General features: G+C 37.6%; 1 pseudogene; it reads right to left on the reverse strand.

Annotated features, from left to right (window-relative positions):
- Positions 1 to 4585: 4585 nt before the first annotated feature.
- Positions 4586 to 21062, reverse strand: part of LOC139464225 (uncharacterized) — a 119470-nt pseudogene continuing 102993 nt past the window's right edge.

Genomic DNA, 21062 nt, shown 5'->3' on the forward strand with positions numbered 1-21062 from the left:
CGGGTGATCGGTATTGGGGACTACAGGAATTGTTAAAATTTTGACTTTGGTAACACGTTACTGATCATACAGTTCTGTGATACAAACATGTAGAGTGAGATGTCATGACAACTCTTTATTTATTAATTAAGTTGCATGATACACTGGCTCTGCTTTGTAGAATACACAAGTATATAGGGTATAGCAATTACAGTGCTAACCTTGATCAAGATTTACAACAGAGTTGTTTAATTTAGCGGTTGGGATTATGTTTCACCAAATTACAAAACATCTATAAGGATGACAATTTTTACATGACATGTCCCTTCTGGATGACACATAGGGTCAAGGAAACGTCGGATGAGATACATCACAAAACATGACGAACAATACCGTCACGTGTATGAACATTAAACAAGCATGTTCACTGACGCATACCCGGGTGTATTTTAGGTCAAAAGTAAGTACCCGATATACAGCTGATGGAAACCACCCTTTTGGGGACCTGATGGGTGCATTTAATACATGATATACTAAGGTGTGTCTGTGAGGTAACGTGAACTGAGGACACCCAACATATGTCCAACGTAACTCACTACCGACTGCCTATTGATGAGTTCACATGACATGTTTCAATCATTGTTTTGTAGTGTCTGAATGTAAAAACGTACCTTCCTCTGAGTGTATTACCCAAAGATCCACCTATGTCCAACTTCACCATGAATGGCTGATACACAGACAATGCCACGCAGTGAACGTCATTACTTCCTTGTTAAAAGCGCAGACGGTGTTGCACATGCAGCTGTTATCTTATCAGCAGCTCTAAACTGTGTCAATTTTAATAGTTAAGCTATCTTGTAGTGGGACCCAGTTGTCTCAGTTTAAGGTGTGCCCAATACTAAAGTAAGTTTAATATTAACACAGATACTAATACATGTCTTAATAATCATAATGTAGATACTATTACATTCAAGACTTCACATCTTCAGCAGCACATTTAAATAGCATGTTTACACTCCAGAGATTTAATATTACGGAAGAACATTCAAGTAATGTTTCACCATCAGGCTTGTATAAATGCCTTTTATGTGGACAGTGATTTTTTTCCGAGTTTCGTGTCATTGGAATACATGCTATTTGTTCCACATGTGCTGAGGGAATGCGGGACATCTGTACAGGTATTTGATCGGAACTCCTCGACAATGAGAAGCACTTGGTAACATTCTCCTTTCTAGTGTTATCTTTTCACAGGGGAGTATAATGCTGCGGAACACACGGAGGTCCTGATATTGTACACCAACTTTAATAATGGTATAGTTGTCACGATATGGAGCTTGATTTTTATGAACAATCATGCTTAATGCACGTGCGAAATTAGATCATTATTTCACATATACAAAATTGTTGAGGCATTTATGACATTGTGTAATGGTTGTGCAAATATAGGACTAAAATTGGGGTGAGAAGGAAAGTGCCTTTTTAATGAATACTTCATTTCATAGATTATGCGTTGACTCCAGTCAAGACCCTTTGGGATTCTGCGTGAGAATAAACGTTCCCAGCAACCTATATTAAGAATATACTAAATGGATCGCGTGGTCAGGCTCAGCGACTAGTTCATGTAGCAGCGTAATTATACAAATAAACTTTAATTGATGTCAATCAATCATGTTTACTGCATGAGACTACAAATTCACGTCCAGTGCTAAGTCATATAAGTATAAATTTCAAATCTTATAAACTAATATTTCATCAACATTTGTTTTCTTGTTTACGGACATGGGAGCAGGGATGACCGAGTGGTCTAAGCCACCATAAATCGCTGTGCAGGGTTGCGTCCCTTAGTTGTGCCAGGAACCTATCATCGTGGGTTCGAATCCCAGTTTTGCACTGATGTTCCTTGGTTTGCGAGTTTGTCAGCATCTTACCCGTACTCGTGGGTTTCACAGGGTGGTAAACGCCAAAGACATGCATCCCTTCCAACATCAAGCTGACATGCCATAATACACTATAGCGCAAGTCTTCAACAATATTTCACAAAATATGTGTTTTGGCAGGTACCCGAGACTGATTATTATTTGAGCTCATGCTATTCATTACCAATACTTGGCGGTAGGTTTTCAACTGTATAACGCTTCACACTGACAGGACGTACATTTGAATTAGGTGGGTATATCGAAGTATACGCATTATATGAAAACATTTGATATTCTTCAGTTTACAGTACCTCGCTAAAATACAATCAGTGACGCAAGTTCGTGTTATATATGCAACATCTTAACGACGGGCACAGCCTGTGCACAGGCCTTCTGTTGAGAACAATCAGTCCCGATTAACAACTAATTCAACTTTTCTCATCCACTACCTACCATATCTTTATGTATACATTTGTATTTGCATATCCTAATTTTTCATATCAGTGTTGGGTGCAACCAGCCAGTGTCCAAAACCCTGGTGTATCATGAAACGCTCTACCGTTCAGTCCTCGTGATCTAACATTCTGACTATTCAGGGCATAACCATCATCTAATACACAAGATATGATTTCAAGACATATTTTATTTTAAGTCCTATACTTGATTTTGATAGTCTATTACTTAGCCACGTACAGGGCCGTTTAGCCAACATGAAGAAAGTACAGGTCACATGTAGCTCTTCCAGATCATTGTTTTCTGTGTTTAATATTCGTAATATCAAATAAGAGGTCAGTTAATAAACAATACACGTGGACATAAATCTCTTAACGAATTTATTAAACTTTTTGGGATGGCACGAAATTGCAGCAGACACTGGTCTTGTAGAATGTTACTAATATACTTTGTTGGTTTTTGTAGCCAGTATCGGACATTCGATACCGACCCCTCATCAGACAACGCATCTGTACAACGACGAGAGTTATTTGTGCATCTTTTAGATACATGTAAGGGGAAGGGGGGTGTGGCGAGGTGAAATTGGGGTTAACGTCGCCTCCAAGATTATTGCACTCATATAGCGACGTGCATGCACGGGTGTTTGTGTGGCTTCTTGTACCAGTTCAGATTGATGCCGATTTACAGTGCTAGCACACTGAGATACCATGCCGCAGTTTAACAAGAATACCCCTCTCAGACACAGTATACTGACTCCGAGCTGATAGCGTGAGCAGGGATTATAGACTATAAATAGGCCGATTCTGTCATTAGACACAACTTGCTCTCAACTTCTCTGAGAGGCATTTAGAAGTTGGAGTACTAAGTAAGGATACGATACATAGATGAACAACTTCTTTATTACAATTATGGTTGGTTTGTTGTTTAACGCTGCACTCAGCAATATTCCAGCTATATGACGGCGGTCTGTAAAAAATCGAGACAATCCAGTGATTAATATCATGAGCATCGATCCACGCAATTGGGATTCATGACATGCATCAACCAAGTCAGCGAGCCTGATCACCCGATCCCGTTAGTCGCCTTTTACGACAAGCATAGTCACTTTTTACGGCAAGTATGGGTTGCTGAAGACCTATTCTCCCCCGGAATCTTCGCAAGTCTATTACAATAAGGAGCGACGTTTCGATGTAGGTTCTAACACCGTTATCAAGCTAGTGATGATAACGAAGTTGTTTATCCATATATCTTGTCCTTACCTAACTTGCTCTTAGGTGAGTGACGTGTACATACACGAGTAAATGACCCTAATAACATATTGAAATCCTGTGTCGACTCTTCGGGTTTCGTAACAATCTACGCTAACACTCAACAGCCTGGCGATATATAGTTGTAGGTGTACGTCGTGATTGTGGGACAGGCCCAGCATCATACGGCTGGTCAGAGACGCTCAACCAACAATCCTCAAACATCATGACGATTTTATGCAGATATAGTGAAGACATACACAAAGAGTGTAGGTTGAGTAAATTTATTTTTCTTTCTCTAGTTTCAAAATGTCTACGCCACAGAATAACCCTTCTCGATCATCTACCTAAACAGATTCTATTGGGCGCAGGGGGCAAACTAGTGGTATATGAATGGATCAGTGATGACATAAAGAAACGCCAGGCTGTCAAATAAGTCTGAACCACCCGGTCCATTAAAGTAAGTGCCAGTGAGTAGGGAGGTGTGAAAACTCTCTGTAGAGGCCGCAGTATGGGATAGCTTCGCTCACCATATTGACAAGCAATGTGTTGTATTAAGTAAATGCTTCTGAATGTCTTCCTTAAAACCGAAGGGGAAATTCACGATGGGAAAACCGAAAGAATGCCTCTTGACCTTCAGCTTGGTACAGAGTATGCCGTCAGTTTGAATCATGTACGAAAGAGTTTTTACATGCAGTTTAAGAGAATATATATCAGGATATTTTAATTCAAAGAGTAACTATATCAAAACTAACAACCTAATTCGAAGAAGCGCTAAAATATTCTGACATTATTTACATGAATGTGGGTCCGCTCTTGTGTCCACCGACGCCATACGGTGTGGATATGGACATTACGGGTAACTCAATGAATTTACTTCTTCAACTCTGTAAATCCATATCAGCAACTAAGCTATACAATCGTCATTCAGAAGTGAAAACGCCAACCAAAAGGAACAGGAATATGTATCTGTTTTATTATGCCCATTTTTTATTGATTGTGATATTCATAGGAGGTGTTAGCATATGTTGGCGCGCTGGTAGGTTGGGCTGTTCTGTATGTAAGTTCTTCTTCCATAGTTGAGGTCGTGTTGTAAACATCTGCAGCATTCTTCCTTGTCTGCCGTTGATAGAAACACCTGGGAAATAAAGGTTTCCACAATAACTATATATTCAACATCGTAAGCACAAGGCTGGTCAGGTAGAGCAACGTTAACAAAATTAATCGTAATATATATAAGTTGAAACGTTTGTAAATTGTTGCTTATACCCAGAATAAAAAAAAACAGAATTCAATAAATATTTATATTTTGTTGGATACTGATGTCATTTTCTGATATACCAAATAAAAGAAATAACAGGATTTACTTCGACATTATCCAACCCGAAACAAAGCCAACGATCAGAACAGCCACGGATACGCCTAGTGCTATGGGCACACCTGTACAAGAAGATGAAAACCACCATATCATTATCTTGCAATATATTTGTCTGTTTGTTGTTTAACGCCGTACCCAGCAATATTCTAGCTATATGGCAGCCGTCGGAAAGTAAATGAGTCTGGACCAGACAATCCACTGATTGATATCATGAGCATCAACCCACACCATTGGGATACGATGACGTGCAACATCAACCAAGTCATCGAGCCTCTTACGACAAGCATAGTCACTTTGACGCAAGCATGGGTTGCTGAAGACCGATTCTAACCCGTATCTTCACGGGTCTCTCAATATGACAACGATAATGGGTTATTGTTGTTGTTTGGTATAGTTGTTGGCTTTCTGGTGTCACTCAGCAGCTGTCGTGTCAGGGGAGAGTTTGAATTGTATGACTGCCAAACCAGTGGCTTGCAAACAACCAGTCACCTGCTGTGTTCACCTGTGTTAATGAGTCGTACACATGTCAAACAAATGGACACTCGCCTTTCACGACAAGCGCAAATGACATATGATGTTACTTGAATGTCAAGCAATATCAGATGAATGATAAAAACAATAACAGTTTCTGACTCTGAATACAACTAGCAGGAATAATTAATCGAGTACATCAACTTCGTAGGTTCGTGCTTATGGACACATGTTTTATGTCCAAGATTTATTTGTTCTGTTCAGGGTCACAAAATTCGGATCCTCGAATTCTAAGGGGAACATACATGTTACCGCTACCGGTGTTTGTTTGCTGAAGCATTATTGGAGGCATTATTGGAGGTCTGTGTAGTAGTAGTAGTGGCAGTGGTAGCAGCAACATTAGTAGTTGTAGTTGAAGTAGTTGATGTCGTAGTAGTTGAGGCAGACGTTGAAGTAGTTGGTGTTAACGTTGACGTAGTTGATGGAGTAGTTAATGCAGACGTTGGGCAGTTCAGTGACACATCTGCAGGAATGTTGGATCCACAGACGACGGTAAAATTCTCACCTGTATCTGCTACAAATAAGGGATTTGAGTTGATGACATTGTGACAATACCTGGGACCATGTACAATATTCAGCAGTAACGATGTTCGTTTATATGTGCGCACCAACTGTCTATGATAAGGGTATTGTTTCCTGTGATAAAAAGGCTCATGGTGGTTTTCGTCAATACTTTAGCATTCGATCGAGTTAAATGATATTCGGTCTCCAGGCTTAGATTCATAGTGGAAGAAGACAAGTCCAACACATGACCTGTTTTCATTCATCTGACTTTAATACAACGTTGGGAAAAAACTGAATAATCAGACAGCTGATAACAAACCATAAAACCGTCCTATATATTTTTATATGGTGTTTGAGGATTCAGAATACATGCTTTACGGGGGAAACGCTTCATTTTCCACATATATTCCTCACTCATAATGACTAGAAACACCCCACAAGTATTTTGTAACTGATGTGATAATTATTCATGGATTTGACGCATAAGTGTCAGAAGAAACATTTTTACAATAGTGTACACTTATTGTAAAAGACATTTAAACATTTTTAGCATATATCTTACGAACAGTAAAGGTGTTTATCACTTATTTGCCTCTTACTTTTCGCCAGCAACCACAGAAACTCTTTTTCTTGACGTCCAGGATCGACTGTCATGAATATTGACATGTTAACATAGTTGGACTTGCTCTCAAACATTGCGTTGGAACAGTTTCTTGATGCAGGTGGGTTCCTACAGTCCACCTTGGTTGACACATCCCCATTAGTGAAGTCCACACTGCAGGCGGGTGACACAACTCGGGTTGCAGCAAGTTGTATTATGACATGGGAGTCACACTCGTGAGAGTATGCTAGACAGTTAGCTTTAGCCATCCCGTCATGTTGGTCGCTGTATAGATACACGTCCTGTCCTGAGAGTGTAGAATCACGTTGGATGTGCAGCACCGTGTCCTCTGAAAAAGATGGCCAAGTCATTAAAGTTGGGTACACTTCTAACACGACCGCCGTGTGCTTATATTCCTTATAAATGGGTATTCAAAGCAATATCCATTGTCCGCATGATTTAAAAAAAACACATCAAAGATAAAAAGGAATGGGTGACGTTTCTTACACAACGTAATGTATGGAATAATAAATCTAATTTCCTCTTCCCTTTCAAGCCTGAGTGAGTGAGTTTAACGCAGCTTTAAACACTATTTCAGTAAAATCATGCCGAGTCAGCTTAGTCAGTGCAAATGACGAACGCCAAGAAGCTGATTAACTATAGACATAGCATAAGTCGCAGTGTGGAGTGGAGAGCGAGCGAGTATACGACTACCTAATAAAACACGAAGTACTAAACATAAATCGCTGTTGCTTGTGACGGTCAGAAATATAATATACATCAGTTGGAACTGAACAATTCAGAAAGAGGCTCCCTAAAAGTCCCAGCATTCCGTGGAAATGATAAAAAATAAAATCCGGAGCTTCACTGATGTCCGTAACCTCGCGAGTTCACTTTTTGATCACTAAACAGTGGACATAGGATTGTTGTTGTTGTTATTGTTATTTTAGAGAGATTGATGACATGGTCGACTTCAATTATTTGTCCATATGTATCACGTATTTGCTACAGCGGGGAGCTAGTTAATACCCAAGGATGGAATTGGATTCAGTTAACTAGGTACGAACTCGTCAGGTTGTCAATAAATATTTGCAGATCTGTTTAGACTATCTCTGAGTTTAAAGACATTATGAAATAAAATGTTTAATAGTATTAACATGTGAAAATGTGTGGAATTCGAAAATATAAGATATTACAATAATTATGTTTGAACATAAAGTAATACAAGTTTCTAATCGGACGTTAATCGATCTTTGCTGAAACCCGTTGGGCAGACTTTGTTTCATTCACATCTTACATGGTTACATGTAAGCGCCCAAGGAGATATAAATAGCCATGCCTCCATCTCCTTCAAAGTAGCTGTGAAATGGATACACCACTTTTTGAAAGACTTGTGGTAGTTGTTTGAGTTTGCAAATGAACAATCTGCGTTATGACTAGCCAGAAACATCTCTACCCTGAAATAAGTGACGTGTGACATGTATAAAGAGTTAGGTTTTAATATAGTCCATGAACTTGCAACAGTGAAAGAATTGGCAACAAATAGAATACAAGACTTTCGCTTGGCTGCATGTGAACTGCATGACAAGGTGGGTGATTTGTCTGTATTAGGTTCCCAACAACTTGTGCTGGTCGTAAGAGGCTGGTGATCAGGCTCGGTGACCTGTTTGATTGTGTGTCATCGAACTCCGACGGCGCGGATCGTTGAACACAAATTCGATCATTACATGGTCTGTTCCAGACTCGATTATTTACAGGCCGCCATCATATAGCTAAACTATTGCTGAGTGCAGCGTTAAACAACAAACGAACAAACACTACGTACATATGCAATGGGTTCCAATGACTAACTTACATCACACGCTATACGGGCTATCATAACATGCACGTGAAGCTCACAAGAAGTCCTGTCACGTTATATCTGAACACAATCGGCGTTTGGTTGTGCGTTTCCTTATTTCCTGTCTGTGGTAAATGACTTAAATAGTTAGCTTAAACATTAATATACAATGGACACTACAATGTGCACACATTCAAACGTGAATGTTACATAGTCTTCACCAGCAGTATGCTGCACTACAGAACCAGGTCCAGACAGCTGACACCTTGTAGCCGCCGTGCACGTGTTCACAAAGTCCAGGTAGTAGTGACCCGGGAGTTGGTTCTTCATAGCAGGGAGGCAGTAATCCGTCACTATATCATTCTCACGCTGTTGACAGCAACGTCTGATTTCGTCTACTCCCTTCTGTCTTAAGCTGGTTCCAGCAGCTATTTCACTGTGACAAATGGGGTCAGAGGACACCCCGAGTGTAAACATGGTAGGAAGAAGCATCTCTGTAGCGGCACACGGAGGATCGACCATCAACGTTAATAGGTAACATGCAGTCTTGTGTCCCAGACCAGAGACAGCTGCACACAGAACAGTAAGTGTAAATTGACTGAGACTAAAGTGTGAGTGAATTAAAACTTAACGTCACATCGACAAGTCGAATGATGATATGATTACATACATGTAAATTGTGTTTATCCCAATTAATGCAAACGCAAACCAGGTACATTCTAACACACTCACTCACTCACTCACCCAAACCCACCCACTAACTCACACACTCTCTCATCAGTGCCTGTTAATTAAAATGGCATTTACAGTAGTGGGTCGCTACCTACAATAAGGGATCTTGACAGCCAAATACCGTTTGCTTCATCCATACCTCGTCAACTCACTATACCTAGCAGCATGAAGCAAAATTGCACAAACACTCTGACAACAAGGTTTGCAAAACCATATACCTTTTATGTTTATCGTTTTATGTTATGTTTATCCCAATTGAGAACACGCAAACATTCATAGAATTATGTGTAGTTTGGTTGTACGATGACACGCAAACAACCAAACCACCAATCCTCACCGTTACATCTCCGTCGCCTCTTACAGCACGCAGTGAGTCCTAGGGTCTTATTCTGACCCAGGTCCCCACGAGGCGCGTACATCCTGAGTAATGTAACAATCAAATGTTTTAGATGGTTTATTTAGTATATGCAGGGGATATAAAAAAATGTCGAATTTACGAATTTCAAATAACTTTCTGATATCAACTTTCAATTGATAATAATTATCCATTATTGTATAAATCCATTTTTGTAAATAATCTCCATAATTGTAGTGTGAAACTCAACACGTCTTTCGAGGGTTAAGTTGTGCGTTACACAGTATCAACTTCTTCTAAAAAATATATAGTTTGAGCCAAATACGGAATTATGCTTGTAAATCACATCTAGAATATATATCTCAATAATCATGTAAGTACAGAACTGGATGAGAGCTCCTTTCGAAGACATGAAAAACGAAAATTGTTGTGATTTATCAGCTGCCCTTCCCTGTATAAGCCAAAACAGAGCTGAGGACATTGTCCGGTGATCCCAGCTCCCATGAAGATCAAGGTGTATATATGTCAGCCGTGCAGAAACCACAGTCATAGTCAATTTATGTCAGGAATCAATTTCCGGAGAAGGCTATTGCAGTTGCGGTATTTGGGAGATACACATACCATGCAGTGCCATGTTACCTGTAGATTAGAAGGTACTACTGCATTTGGATCCGAACGCACATTCCTGACAAAAAGGATTGAATTGGCTTGGGTCGACAATGCCATGACATGGCTTTCGATTTGATTTAAGTAAACACCGAAAATAATCTTAAAATATAGTATGGAGCTGTATTTGCTACTCAAACACGTTTCTTATTACAGCAATGTACTTCACTCGCGTCCCCTGATGCACTTCACAGATTAATTCCCAACGTAATCAAAACTTTTTTATGAATATGTTGCCTATCGTACCACAATATTTATCAAAATGGATAAATCTCACATCTAACCATGGTTGACAAATGTAAAGCGTCGACTTGTCCCTTTTGTCTTTTGGGTCATATGCCTTACAACTTTACAGGAAGTTGCTTCAAAACATCATCATGTTTACCAGTTCAAACAATGTCGCACAGGATGATACTACCAACATTTACAACAGCTCCAGATATTTGAGAAGTGTTTCCTTCTGCCGACATCTCTGATTCTTATACAGGTAAATGGCATCGGTAAAGGACATAGAAGATGCAATTTGCAAACTATGTTATTTACCATCTATTGCATTGTAACATTGTGTCTCCAAATGCCAACCATTTCCTACCAAAAATTACTTTATGTCGCAGAAACTCCAACTGGGCAAGCCTTTATATATTTCATTCGGTTTTGAAGCACTTCCTATGTTTAATATCCAGGGTTCTATCTACAAGTTCAATCTACATTTAGCTTTACATAAGACTGTCATCTTATGGAGGATGAACGTGATAAATGTAACATTTTTAACTCTGTCAACCAATCATCTCAACGTTTAGAGCACTGAATTCGTACACAATAGATTCCATGATTCCTTGATAAACCCTACCACAAGATACCTTGAAGTATAATCCATGTCAGCAGAAAGAGGGATCCTCGCCACTTCCTCCACAAGTTGGTGTGGTCTAGGTCTGGAGAAACACCCATTCAGATGCTCGGTATCAGGGTCTATACGATCATAAAAACATTGACTTTGATAACACCGCTAAAAAATAACCACAAATATCGAGAGTGACAATGGTTTAGTTTTTAAATAAGTTGCATGATACACTGGCTCTACTCTGTAGAATACACAAGTATATGGAGTATAATAATTATAGTCTCAACTTTGTTCCTGATTTTCAATAGCTGCTGGAATTATGTTTAATCTAAATTTCAAATCGGGATTTCACATTCTAGTATATGATTCGTGCGGGTCTAGATTACACATGAACACTCGGAAAGGTCACATGATTCAAATGGTAATAAATACATAAAACTATTTTCCTGTAAAACAATTGTAAATGCAACAGAACAACCAGAAACAGTTTCCATTTGGAGTAAAGAGCAAAATAGCTGTGAAAACTATATGCTTCGACCCTAGAAATCAGTCATGACCCCAAATCGCAAAACATAAAACAAACATATTCACTGACGCACACATCTACTCTTTAGGTATAGTCCGTTTGCTGCAAAATTGAACCGATAAAATGCAAAATAAATATAAATCCGAAAGAAACAATTTATAAATAATGGCATTAAAGTTATTTATTAAATAATACCAACTCGTCACCATAATTTCAGACATTGTAATCAAGTAGCAAAAAGGTTGTCTAACACACTGTCATGTAATTGTCGGTGCTTCAATGCCTGTTGTTACAATGGTGTCGAGGAACACAGGGGTAGTCTCAAAACGTCTATTCTGAAATATTTCACTGCACTATCAACTGAAATAATAATTTGACCGACAGTTGCATGATCTAAACCATCTCTTTTGAATATTAAGCTTTAAGTCAAGTCTCAACTTTGTCTATGCACCCCTCAGACCTGCAATAATCATGAACGTGAAATACCAAGGTTTTCAAATCACCTGTGAATTTCACTATGTATTGTAATGATATAGTGAGCTTGTTCTGTTGATTTTATTATTTGCATTTGAAATTGAATAGCAATACCAAGAACACCACTAACATAGCTTCAAGAATAGTTTACAGATTCTCATTGTATATTCCGTTTTATATTTACTACATAAAGATACGCTTCTGATAAAGACTTATTTTATTAAAGAAAAGACTAAAGCAGGTTATCGTGACAAGCGCGAATTTCACGTGCGAATGTAAGGCTGTTCAGTTTACAGTGCAGACCCCCTTGTAACAACAGGCATTAAAACACAAACAATTACATGAGAGTTTGTTAAACAACCTTTGATACCCTTCATGGCAATATCTGAAATTATGGTGACTGGTTGGTGTGGACAAATAAATAACTTTTATGCCATTTAAGGCGAAGTGTTGCTGTCGGATTTATTTCTGGTTTGCATTTCATCGGTACTGTTTTGCAGGAAACGGACTGTAAGTATGTATCCGATGTTATTCTCAGGGAATCCGGGAGATGGAAACCACCTTATCCGGAGAGTGTTCTGAGCCTCACACAGAGAGACTTGACCTATAGATATTAAAATGTATTCTTCAACAGAATCCTCTTCGGGAATGGATACACTTTTGCCAGCGATATTGGAAGTCCTTCTCTTGGTTGTCCAAAGAGTTCTCCTCTGCTGCTATGACGTCATCATTCGAGTCGAAAAGGGTTCCAGCGAGAGTCTGGAATGTTTGGCAACAGATGAAAGCCAGATCAGGAGAATGATGTTAGTGCTGAAGGAGTCCAAAGACACATCCGTGGTTATGGCATTGACTGTTTTTCCACATTGCAAAATTTCTGTGATAACGGAATGGACTCATGATGCTTTGGTACCCAACGAATTAATTCTTTCTTTATTGCAAAAATCTCTACGATAACGGAATAGACATGATGCTTAGACATTCGCTGGTAGGTTCTCTGGGTCGTTTCTCCTCATTTTACCGACTATACCGCTATGGTATCAGGCAATGTACATTCATTCTTTGTGAGGCTCATCAATCAAACCTTATAAGTTTAATTTCTGATGTTATCCGCCAGGAATTCAGCCAATAGAAACCACCCTTTTGGGACCTGTACATGAAACCCTGTGAAGGTGTATCTGAGGGTTAACATGGACCAAAGACGGCTCCAAATACATGTCGATGTCCGACGTACCTCACTACCGACACCCTGCAGCACTTGGTAGTTCACGTTGTAATCATTGTTTTGCAGTGTCATCTTAATGTAACAACCTGTCCTACCTCTGACTGTACTGCCTGATGAACCAACTACATCCAACTTCATATCAAACAGCCGGCACACAAACAAATCCATGCAAGGGACGGGATGACTTCCTTGTTATAAGCGCAGACTCAGCGTTAGACAGGTATGTGTTATCTTATCAGCAGCTTTAAACTGTGTCATGTGTAATACTCGTCAACGGCTGTTTCGTGACCGTGGGTGGAGTGTGGGTGGCAGAGTTGCCTCCCTTTTATGTGGGTCCTGAATAACAATGTAAATTCAATATCAACTGCCAATATGTGTCTATTCAAAACACTAATACACATGTTTTGATAATAATAAATAGGCATTGCTACACTCGTGTCCTTCAATCTTCATCAGCACATTTGAATTTAATTTTGTTTAATATTCCAGATATTGAAATTATGGAAACACACTCGAGTAAAAGTATTTTGTCACCGACAGGCATGTACATGTATAAGTGACCTATTTTCGTGTTACGTATCATTTGAATATTTGTATCAGAAACCTCCTAAAAACTGAAACATTGTATATGACAATGCATTTCTCCATAAGACGTAATCGTTCTATTTTGACTCAGGCAACTAAGTTATTTTACAGGTGGTGTCAAGGATCATGCATAAATGAAAGTCACCAACCACATGTGATCATGCATTAGACATGTCAACTACAGGAGTATTTCGAGTAACATATCCAATAGTTGACTTCAAAGTTTATAACTCTACGAAATCCCCAGCACCATTCATTCTATGTATCCTCAGAAGTGTGGAAGAAGGAGAAAGTGTCGAATACTCAACATGGAATCATTCAAGAACACCTGTGTCAATCCTTCACCTTACCTTTGTCAATCCTTCACTTTACCCTTGTCAATCCTCCACCTTACCTGTGTCAGTCCTTCACCTTACCCGTGTCAATCCTTCACCTTACCTGTGTCAGTCCTTCACCTTACCTGTGTCAATCCTGCACCTAACCTGTGTCAATCTTTCACTTACCTGTGTCTATAACATCAGGTGTTTTAGTATGTCCTGTGAAGCAAAGGGGTTTTGGTCTTCTACTGAATATGCCATTGTACCTACATCTATGTGTGTGTGTGTGTGTGTGTGTGAGAGAGAGAGAGAGAGAGAGAGATAGAGGGAGGGAGAGAGAGAGAGAGAGTGAGCGTGTGTGTGTGTGTTTGTATGTGTGTGTATGTGTGCGTGCATAAATATATACCTCTTTAACTGTTTATATACACGAATATTACAGTCGGTGTTACTTTCATCAAGACGAACTGCTTCTCTGTGGTATATAGTTGAAATATTATTATGCGACCAGTGTGGACATAATTAGTCTTTGTGCTGTATAGTATATTGTTTCGGTGAAAAGAGCCTTATGTGCAAAGTCAGACTCTTCAAGTGTCAACGACACACACGTCAGCCCAAGCATCGCAGGAAGTTCTATAGGCGACACATGCCTCTCATGTCGCAGTCCAGTCTGGATACCCTAGTGGGTCAGGTAGAGTTTCTCATCAGACAGGGAGGAGTTGGACTCAACATAGAAGTGTCTTTGTCTGTAGAGCGAGGTCACTAAGTGTAACACCATTACCTGACGAAGAATGTATATGTATGTGTATATACATACGTACAAGAAAGTAAATACATGTGGAGTATATGTAACATCAATGAGAGGACACTTTAAAATAAGAATTTATATCAACGTACTCTATGTAAAAGATGACTTAACAAATTATATAGAGGAATATGTTTTTTAGCTGATCATGTTTAGTCTCATTTACATGTAATACATAAGAACACAGTTCAGTTTTGAATTTAATAATCTATGCAATGATTAGGTACAGCAGTTTGATGATAATACATAGAATTTAGCTTCTAGAAAGAGAACAAGTAATAAGCTATTGTGTACGACCTTAGATCTAAGTGAGTTGGTATGCAGATGTATAGATTAACACACACGCAATTGAATTTTAGGGACATATGATCGCTTGAAAGGAAACTGTTATCAATATGATGGTCCTAGGTTCCTGGTATACAATTCACTGTAATGACCAAAAACGTGTTCCTTCATAGAAGGACGACAAAATCTGGGTTGGTTATCCTTGCTGTTCAATTAACAACATTCGCCTTTCCGGGTCTTGTCACGAAGTGGTCCTTGGCGTCCTCCCGTCAAGACAGGGCGGTGCCATTTTGTTTAAAGCAAAAGCAAGCGATATCAGAGTAGAATCTGATTGGTCAGAAGGAGGGACGTAGAAGGGACATAACTCGTAATAGCCACTGGTGGCGCTACGACCAACCCAGAAATTCCAGCAAGGGTGGAAACTGGGCTGCTACAGTCAGTTAACTCTCTTGCCTCGGGAAGATGTCCTAGTATTGACACATGAGTTTCACTGCTTTGCGCAATAATCAAATCTCATGCAAATGATATAAACGTTTTGAAATCGTGGGATCATTTTCTAATATTAGTGCCATTCAACATTTGCTTAATAAAAGCAACAAAAATATTTCCATAGTCATAAAAAGTCTCTACTCGCTCGCTATTTTTCATGTAAAACTTTCAGAAAATGAATAACTAATCTATACCCAGCAATGTAAGATTTGGCAGAACGAATTTCGTAATTTGATAATTGTAAACAACGAATGAGTGTCTGCTGACTGTGACAAAGATAGAGTAAGATCTGACAGTTTCATTCAGTTCACTCTACCTTGAACGATGAACACAGTATCAGCCAAAGAAATCGCTGAAAGGATGTTGTATTCGTTCGTATTTTACAATCAATGTGTGATGTTGTCATTCAATAGAATGCACAATATTCAAAAGAGGAATCGGAATTGGAATAAACCCATTCTGTCCCAACCAGCTCTTATCCTAAGTCTGGCTGCACTACAAGAAAGGTTTGTAGTTGTTCCCACTGACAAGGCATCAAATAGCATAACCATTATATGTAAGCATCACTACATTAATTGTTTGAACAAAGGACTTGGTATAAATGATATATCAAATAATGCCACATATAAAGCCAGTATTTTAACTGAGGAAGAAAATCTACCAAAACTATAAATCAGTACTATCATCTTTTGACTTGACTATAAAAGCTGAGACATGTCCATTCCTCTTTTGTACTGAATTCCAAAGCTAAATAAAAATCCGTACAAAAGAGAGACATATGGCTTGGTCCGGCAAATGTACCACCAAATCCCTGTCTCAAAGATTAACCATAATCCTTAATGCAAACAAGGAAGGACTTTATTTATATTCACAGAAAGTATTTGAGACAAGTGGAATTAATACCATGTGGTTTCTCAAAAACTCAAAGGATTTGCTTGACGTTCTGCAATCTCAGAAAAGAACCAAGTTACATTCTGTCAAGACATTTAATTTTTCAACTTCTGTATATCACTATCTAACATGACACACATAAGGGAAAACTTCATTCCTTGATCCATGGAGCTTTTGTTACAAAATGTGGTGAACACAGATACAGTTATGTGACAATATTCAGAGGTTCAGGACACTTCATGAAAAATGAAAGCAAATGCCATCTGATGTTTACTGAGAAAACACTATGTGAAATGCTGGACTTCCTCTTTGATAACATCTACATAAAATTTGGGGGTAAGACATTTAGGCACGAAGTAGGCATGCCCATGGGCACCAAGTTGTGCTCCCCTTCTTGCGGGTCTGTTTCTTTATGCATATTTATGTTTAACTTAAGATTCAGGTATATCGATGATCTCATATTGTTCAATAACAATCAAATAGCCAATTCCCTTCTACTGATTTACCCACCTGAACTAGAAATATAGGAGACCAGTGTGTCCGCCTCATCTGTTTCATGTTTAGATCTATGCATAAAGATTCCGAGTGACAAAACACTCTCCACAAGACTGTATGACAAGAGTGATGACTTAAACTGTCCAATAGTCAACTGTGCCTTCATGTCGAGCGATATTCCAGCAGCTCCTGCTTTGGTGTTTACGTTTCTCAACTCTTGAGATACGATCGAGCATGCTCTATATATGCATGGTATATATTCAAATCGCCTTGTTGTACATTCAGTAGTTTGTTTCTCTGGTACATCTGGTAGATCTATATATAAGGTTTCTATACAGAATAACAGACAATTTGTAGTATTTAATCATATCTTGGTATTCTTGAATAATGTGTGGAATGAAGACCAAAAAGAGAAAAGTTTAGCTTGTTTACAATTTGAGAAAGCAATAGATCTTGTAGCTTCATAATATTTAATTATTTCCCACTTTACTTGTTTAAGATGTGGAATTGATTTCTTTCTCATTTGTTTATAAATTACAAATTTTGCAATTAAAAATATAATATTTAATGGGTTATTGTTTTTTCCTTTAAATCCAAATAAAAAAATTTGGTTACTACAATCAATACTTCCTTCCACTGTTGTCCCTAACCAATCTTTCAAATCCTCCCAAATATGAATTGTATATTCACAAAACATATGAAGAATGGTTTCTGGGCAAGTTTGACAAAGAGTACATGTGGGGGTATCTTCATAACCAATCTTAAATATATAACTATTTGTTGCAAGAATATAGTGTAGTATCTTAAGGTGAAACCAAATTAGGTATACACTTTGTGTACATCTGTAAACCATCAAATTATATATTTCCCACTCTTCATTACTAAAATCTTTTTGTAAAACATTTACCCACTTAAGCATACCATGGGTTTTTACGAAATTTGGTTGTAGAAAGTGTTATAAAAGTCTTTACTTCCGCCTTTACAATTAATTATAAGTGATACATTGAAGAGTAATATTGGTCGTAAATATATTCCCGTATAATTATCTAAATTGTTGGTTTTACAATATTGGTGGACAGCACTAAATAAACCTTGATACGTAAGAAAATCAGTTTCAATTTTGTATGCTTCCACAAATTCTTCATAGGTATATATTTCCCCGCTATCCTTCAATAAATCACAAATAAACATTAAACCTTTACAGAACCAATTTCCATAAAATACCGGTTTTCCCCCAATCATAATATTGTTATTATACCATAGAGATTGGCTTATAAATTCAATTTTAGTCTTTATTTTATTCATTCCCAGGTATCGCGACCATGCCTCCAAAACCTCTTTCCAAAATAAATTTACAACATTTGGGATGATGTAAGTATTAATGTACATAGCATCTGCCATCCATAGTAATCTGTTTCTATTCGGTATACAATAAGAAACTAGAGTTGACCACTTGGACTGACTATACAGTAATCTCTTCACCCATACCATTTTTTGTGCTGCTATAACATCTTTTATAATGGGTACTTTAATTCCTCCATATATGAAATATTGCTTCTCTTGATTTTGTCTGGTTTACCCTTCCATACAAATCTAAAACATTTTTTTGAAAATTTTCAATAGTTTCGACTGAAGGATTTGGTATTGCAGTGAATAAATGGTTTAGTTTTGACAATAGAAGGGATTTTAAGACTATATTTCTGCCTATTGGTGTCAAACTTCTTGCTGACCATTGATTCATTTCCTTTTCAATTTTTTCCAGTATTTCCTCATAATTAATCTCCACTAATTTTTCAAGGTCCACATCAAAATTTATTCCTAACAATTTAAATTTTGTACTTGTCCAATCTAACTTCCATTCTTTACATAGTTTATACCGTGATCTCTTTTTGGATCCAATCCATATTATTTTGGTCTTATCCGTATTTACCTTTAATCCTGAAAATGTAGCAAAAAACTGTAATGTATTCATTACTGCATAGAGGCCATTTTCTGTACCATCTAAACTTAGAGTAGTATCATCAGCAAATTGAGCTAAGATATGTTCTACATTTCCCATTTGAATTCCCTTAATCTTTTTGTTGCTCCTAATCATAATTGCCAGTATTTCAGCACACATAATAAATAAATATGGTGATAATTGATCGCCCTGACGACAACCTCTAGTTAGTTTAATGAAAGAACTTGCAAAACCATTTACTAGAACACTTGATTCCATACCATTAAAAAATGTTTTTACCCACTGTTGTATATTTGGTCCAAATTAAAAAAATTCTAAAACATCTAAAATAAATTTTCTATTCACTGAATCGAAAGCTCTTTCAAAGTCTATGAGTAATAATAGACCAGGTATTTGGTATGTATCAGTATAATTCATTAAATCATATATAAGCCTGGTCACTTCTCCAATATATCTTCCAGGAACAAAACCTTTTTGGTCTTCATGTATAATTTGGGGTAGTACTTTTTTAATTCTGTTTGCAATTATTGCTGATGCTAATTGATATCAGGTATTCAAAAGTGATATTGGTCTCCAGTTTTTTAGAAATAATTTAGATTTGTTTTCTTTAGGCAAACCATCTATGGTGCTCAATATTTTGGTCTTTTCCAATTCTAATTCTACATTATCTATTTTGGTTTCCTGATCATACAGTTTAGTCTCTAATTCTTTTTCTCTAGCAATATTTGTGTGTGTGTGGATGAATAATATATTGACTCTCCTCTAATAGCAAGTAATATGGTTTCCCATAATAACTGATCATTAATCACATACCTTTTACCTTCCAAATATGTTTTATCCTCATATTGATTAAGGGTAAACTTTATTATTTTCTTTATTTGTTCAACATATTCCTTATCATACAACAAAGATTTATTAAATTTCCAATATCTTTTTCCTCTTTCCATATCTGATAAATTAAATGTCATCGAAATCAAAGAATGATCAGAGTTTAAACTTGGACTAATATCACATTTAATAATTGAATACTGAAAAATTTGTGAGATTAAAAAATAATCTAAGCGGGCCTGTTTAAATGGATTTGGCTGATGCCATGTAAAACGCTTTTCATTTGGATTAGATTCCCTCCATGGATCTTTCAAAAAGTTTTTATGGTAGACATGTGGAGGACATTTCCAAATTTGATGCATCAGTCACAAACATGATGTCCGATGCAATTCCTTATTTTGACTTGTACCATATGTTCCGATGTATTTTCAGGTGAACAATAAACATGGTAGGGAAAAACACACAGAATTACACCGGCACTTTGGATATGTATGAACAACATAGTTAATGGAATTTATATGAACATTGCTGACAAATAGCAAAGTTTGGGAAAATGTGCACAAATGTTTCGCTCAAAAATCAATAAACACAAGCAATAGACAACTATATGCACTAATAAGTAAACATCTGTTACTGCAGAATGAACATCACACGTGGACAGAAAAGGATAAATACGCGCTTGAGCTAAAATCTATAAGACGTTTTACAAGTGCGAACATATTTTGAGAACACATCTTTGATAGCAATTAAATGATAGATGCGAAAGAATTACCTAAGTTGATTGTAATGATGTTTTCAGCACAATAGCATCGTATATGTGTAGATCCAGTGTAAACATACAGTAAAGTACGGTTATAACGAACTCAAAGAACTACTAATTTTAATTCGTTATAACCGTAGTTCGTTTAAGCATATATACAGCATAACTACAGCAAATAGTCGGGACCAAATGTATGTTCGTATTATCCGTCAGTTCGTTATAAGCGTGTTGCTATAACCGTAGTTTACTTATTTTTGTTATTCAAAGTCATATGTAATTTAAAATGGCATCATTATACAGTACACATCCGTCACCTGATCAGTGCCCTGTGCTTTGTTCACCTTGATATAGAGATCTGAAACTCTACCATCGCTCTTCTCTTCTG

Source organism: Haliotis cracherodii, unplaced genomic scaffold (genome assembly GCF_022045235.1).
Source record: "Haliotis cracherodii isolate W230 unplaced genomic scaffold, xgHalCrac1.p SCAF_17, whole genome shotgun sequence".
NCBI classification, from domain to species: domain Eukaryota; kingdom Metazoa; phylum Mollusca; class Gastropoda; order Lepetellida; family Haliotidae; genus Haliotis; species Haliotis cracherodii.